Source organism: Protopterus annectens, chromosome 1.part1 (assembly GCF_019279795.1).
Source record: "Protopterus annectens isolate FY-2018-M chromosome 1.part1, PAN1.0, whole genome shotgun sequence".
Classification (NCBI taxonomy): domain Eukaryota; kingdom Metazoa; phylum Chordata; order Ceratodontiformes; family Protopteridae; genus Protopterus; species Protopterus annectens.
The window spans coordinates 1,507,454,340-1,507,460,190 of NC_056726.1; the positions used below are offsets into that span (position 1 = coordinate 1,507,454,340).

Consider the following 5,851-nt stretch of genomic DNA (forward strand, 5'->3'; position numbering starts at 1 on the left):
GCATTCATAACGCACCTTGAATATGTCAGAAACCACACAATATCCTCTGAACCATGTATAGAACTTACAGCCATAAAACATCTCAAAGCCTTGAAAATCATGTTTATACAGCATAATGCTCACTGCAATTTAGATAAACAAGTACAAATCCTTAATTTTTGTAGTACTTGTGATACATATTCTCCTGAAGCCACATGAAGAGATGTCAGTAGAAACCAGGACCAGAACTAGAACCAGAAGCCACATGAAGAGATGCCCCTACAACACAGTGCCAGAAACAGAAGACCGTCTCTTTAGCTCTTAGTACATTTGTAGGTATTGAGCATCTCAGGTACAAAAGATGCTTGAACAAGGAGACAGTGAACTTGCCTGTGTAATAGAGAAGCAGCAAAGTGACACATCTGCTGTGTCTGAAAATGGAATGAACAAAGCAACGTGTGACTTAGAGAAGAAGGTCAGCCAACATACTGAATATTGTTTTGGTGATCATAACCTACCAAGAGATTGATTCCTAAAGGAGCAAACAAAACTGAATGATGGCTGGGTGACTCTTGAAACCAAGACAGTTTGACTGGTTGGGTATTTAACAACACACATTAATGAATCAAAGCACTCCAGAATTCTAAAACAAATCTCTTAATAATAAGAGAAGATAAAACACAAATTCGGAGGTCTCCAAAGTAACCTTTTCCAGAGTTAAATGATGCCGGCAAAGAAGTGTTGAAAAACTGAACTATGTATGCTAAAGGCTTTCTATTTCCAAGTCATGATGACACAAAATAATTCCTTGGACATAAATGTACTAGAAAATGTGTTTATGAGAAAGGATGCCCAGAGACAATTTAGGGGTTCAATATTTGCCAGGTTTGACACAGTGGAAGCTGCCAAGCATTTTGTGGAGACAGCCAGTATAAAGTATAAAGACAACAATCTGCTTGTACTTTCCAAGCCTGATTACTTTAATACGAAGGCTGAAAGAAAAAAATAATTTTCATCTTGAATCAAAGTCAAAGTCTAAACAAGTCAGAGATTAGACAAAAGAAAGCTGAAGACAATGAAATGAAATCTTTGCATGAAAAAACTAGGTATTTACTCAAGTTTTCTGGAGATTTGGATGACAGCACAATTAGAGAAAACCTACATGAGCTGTTTGATTCTCATGGGTAAATTAATTGGATTGACTTCAGCAGAGGTGTAAAAAGTGGCATCATCCTATTCAAAGACAGTGTAAATGTAGCACTGGAAAAAAGCAAAAGAACCTCATGGAGGAACACTAACATTGAAAAAAATAAAGAAAAAGGGGGGTTGGGGGTTCTCATAATGGTTAAGGTATCTACTTCAAGACAAGAGGCACAGGGTCTGATTCTCACAGAGGAAAATTGGCTAGGCTTAAAAATGGCCACAATGGCAGCTAGCTTGGTACTTAGCTATGAACCTATGAAGAGATGCCCCTACAAGAGAGCATCAGAACCAGAAAGCAAATGAAAAGATATCCCTACAATGCAGTAACAGACCCAGAAGCCACATGAAGAAATGCCCCTATGGCACGACATTAGAGCTAGAAGCCACATGAAGAGATGTCCCTATAACAGTGCTAGAACCAGTGCCACATAATATGTTGTCCCTACAGCAGTGTGCCAGTACTAGAAACCTCATAAAGAAATGTCCTATAATACAGTGTCAGTACCAGAAGCCACATAAAGAGATGCCCTTCAGCAAAACATTATAACTAGAAGCCACATGAAGAGATATCTCTACAAAACAGTGCTGGGATCAGAAGCCACATGAAGATATATCCCTATAACACAGTGCCAAAACCAGGTGCCACACTTGGAATACTTTGAAAATTTCATAAAATGGATAATGCCATCTTGAGCTGATACAAAATGGGCTACTTCTATGTTAGAGATAATGTTATATAGTGCATATGACCAGAGAAACAGGAGACATTGGACGCTCTAGGTCTCCTTAGCTTAGAGTGTTAACATACACCATTCTTGTTGCAGTTTGGATCTATAGTTCATGAAGTAATGCTTCTAATGTTTGGGAACAGCTTCTCAGATTTAGCTAAACATTTTATCTGTTTGCATATATTTTCCCTGACTTTACGTCTAAGCTGTGTCTGCACAGCCTTCATTCAGTATCACAGCATACATGGATAATTCAGATACAGACATACAATCTGTTGCAAAACACCACAAGTTACAGGTAGGACAGACTTCCTAATGTCAAAGAAATATATAAATCTCATTCTCATTGTATGTTGTTGTCCGTTTTACCACGTAAAATTAAAAAAAAAAGAAGGGAACAAGCGAGGGTCTATAATTCCATGAGATGATAAGTTTATAGTTGTAAAGTTTCACAACAGATCTGTTTGGTTTATTTAAGTCACTTTTAAAAAGAAGAAAATGTATTCATTCATCTTCTAATTACCTGCTTAATTCAGTTCAGGGTCATGAGAGAGCTGGCATCAGTCGTAGCAGTCAGTCGGCAGAAGGAATAAAAGTTAAACCTGGAAAGCATACAAAGCGTATTGCATGAAGGTCGCGAACAAAAGGAGCAGTCCATCGCCTCCTATAGGCAAGTCTCCTTATGGGTAACTTCTGGGATGTGAAAAGAGGAGCATTTGACAAAATCCACATAGTCGCAGGGACATTATGTAAATTCAGCACAGAATGTCCCACAGCTGAGAACCAGACTGGAAAGCAAACACAGTGTGGCATCAGACTTAGTCACTGTGGTATTGTCCTGCCCAAAATATGATGCGATATTATAGTGGATGGAAAGATTAACCCTATGTAACATACTGAAAAATCGTGTTACGTGATAACGGAAAACAGAAGAGATGCCTCGGTCAAAGGCATCGTGAAGGTCAGTATACAAAAGGTAGCAGATAAACCCATATGCCAGACCTTGACACTATCACTTGAAATACACAAGGCAAGTGTGGCACATATCCAGCAGTCTGCAAATGTAGAGAATTTTTTAATGGAGATGAGAACTTTACTCCATGTTAACTTTTCACTGAAATCTTAAGAAAGCATAATACATTTCTAATCGTCCTTGCCTAGGTAAAGATATTGTAAGCATTTTATTCAAATGACATTATGCAATAAAAAGCAAAATTAATATTAATTACATTTGCATTCTAAATTTGCAAGAGCTGATATGTATCCTATTCTCTTTCAAACCAAAATGGCAACACACATGATCTGCTGACCAGATGTTGACCGTCAAAAGTTGTAGTATGTCGACATGCTTTTGCTATGTACGTATTAAAGTGCCACATTCAATGAGTTTGTAAAGGTACTACCATCTCACAGTCTGATGTCTCCAGTTTAACATACTGCTGCCATTTTCAGTGTTGCACTGACAGTTGACTTTGTTATACTGTGTTGTGTCACTTTAATTTTCCTCTAAGCAGCTATGCTGATTTTATTTATTGAAACATCAGGTGACAGAAATGAGAATTACCGACTAATAAGAATGTTGAATATTACCTGACAGAGAAAAAATGTTTACGGTTGAAGGACTTCAACTAGATGAAGGAAGACACAATTACAAAAAATCAATGCAGTGATACAAATTATTGTGATATAACTGCACATTTCTGCACATTTAAAATGGACATTTTTATTGCATTGAATTGTACTTTTAGCTTGCCATTGTTTTTTTACAAAAGTAATTAAAAATGAAAAAAAAATACTGAATAAAATATCCAGTGATTATTTAAATAAAAGAAACCAGAAAATAATGCTATATACAAAGTCTCATTCAGACCTGTACATGTTTTAAAAGTGCTTTGGCTGACATCATATATTTACCTCTTTGATAGCACAGTGGGAAGGCAAGAAGGGCATTCACCCGCAAACCACTAAGCCTGTTAGTCCGCCAGTTTTACTCACAAAAAGAAATGAATGCCCTCATTAAATTGCTTTTGTTCCTTCAAGAACTTTCAGTGGAATAAAAACATGTGTCACATTAAGGTTTCTGCAATCATTAGTTTGTCAGGGAGCAGTCAACCATAGTCACTAAACAACTCTAATGCATTGCACAAACAAGTGCAATGTGTTATTGTGCGATGCTAATGAAACCTCGCTAAAATAATGGCAAGCAGAGAGATATTGTGACATGTCACATGATGACAGTATAAGCACTGTCATGTGACTCGCCTTCAAACATCTAACAAAAACCTGCAACAGTCAAACTCATACTACTATATTAGGTTCAAGTGCTGCAGGGACCCTTCCACATTTAATGAGAGTATAAAAACTATTATGTTAACCTACAATTCTGTTTATCATCTGGATTTTCTGTCATTTTGGTGAACATCTCATCACACCAAAGGCTTTCTACTTTTCAAATGTAGTTTCATATATTCAGTTGTGTAAGTCCAAATAATTATAAATCATATGCACCATTTTATGCTTCTAATACCTTTCTTTCTGAAACAAAATAGATGAAAGTTCACTTTTGCATAATTTAACTGCAGTGTTCATTCATTATTTGTTGTCCTCACTATTATATTCAGTTTCCGAGACAGGGCGTGTCCTGCCAACAAAGGTGCACAAGGAGGAAAACCAGTATTGGACAGAGTGCAGGTCCCTCACGCACACACACATGCACACTTACACATTCACATGTGCAAACACACATGCACGCACTCATGCACATGTGCATGTGTGTGTATGTGAACATAGGCACATGGACACAAAAGCACACACACACACACACACACACACACACACACACACACACACACACACACACACACACACACTGCATAGTCACACATCCACATGTTTCACACTCACACATTCACGTGCACAAGTGCACTCTCACACATTCACATGTGCACATTCACACACATGCACTCATGCACATACACTTGTGAGTGCAAACAACTGACATACATGCACATATGTCACACAAGAGCAAGCATGTTCACATGATATGCATATCAAAGAGTGGTTTAATGGGGTCTATTTTATTTATGCAAAAGCTTAAAACAACGAATGCATATGCATCGAACCATATGCATTGAAAGTGCGAACTGTCAAAAACTGTAAACAGAAATCTCCGTAGGTGGAGATTTCCATTTACTTTAATGTACTGCAATCTCATAGTTGGTATATTTAAGTAGCGGGGGGGCAGGGGGGCTTGCCCCCCACCTACAACTGTTACGTCATGTTTGTTGTGTAGTTCCGTTTTTATTGTGTTTCGATGGTTTCTCGTTTCGATGCATATGGTTCGATGCATATGCATTTGCTGTTTTAATCTTTCGCGTAAATAAAGTAGACATGTTTAATGGACTATGCAAGTCACCTTACAGCATGTCATTAGGCTGTAGCAGCAAACTGTACCAGCTGGTGAAAATCCAACTGGATGTGGATAGAACATGTACATCCCACAAAAAAGGTACCCTAACTGAGAAATGAACAAAACAGCCAAGCACAACAAGGCAGCACTGCAAACCATGGCATAACTGTTGTACCCATACTTGGAACAATTATCACTCATATAGTTTGGCTTTCATTGACTGCTATTCTTTACTTACTGGTCTCAGTGTTACCACATTCTGCTTCTGTTAGTATTTACTGTGTTATTTAAGCACAGTAACCTATATGTTTTTCATTTCTAAACCTCCTTACATCTTATCTTCTTCACTAATGGTGTTGCTTTGAGTCCAAATACATAAGTGGCACCTACAAGTGAGTCTCCAAGTCTTTCTCCCATATGTCTCACCAAATGTATGCTTATTTGGATGACAAAGGGAGACAGGAACACTGCATGATTTAGTTTTAAGTGGAAAAGAATGCACCTGTTTAAGTAAAAAATGTTTGATTTCTGA

At 37.7% G+C, this 5,851-nt stretch overlaps 1 pseudogene; it reads left to right on the forward strand.

Annotated features, from left to right (window-relative positions):
• Positions 1-340: 340 nt before the first annotated feature.
• Positions 341-2,541, forward strand: LOC122816445 (annotated as a pseudogene).
• Positions 2,542-5,851: the final 3,310 nt, after the last annotated feature.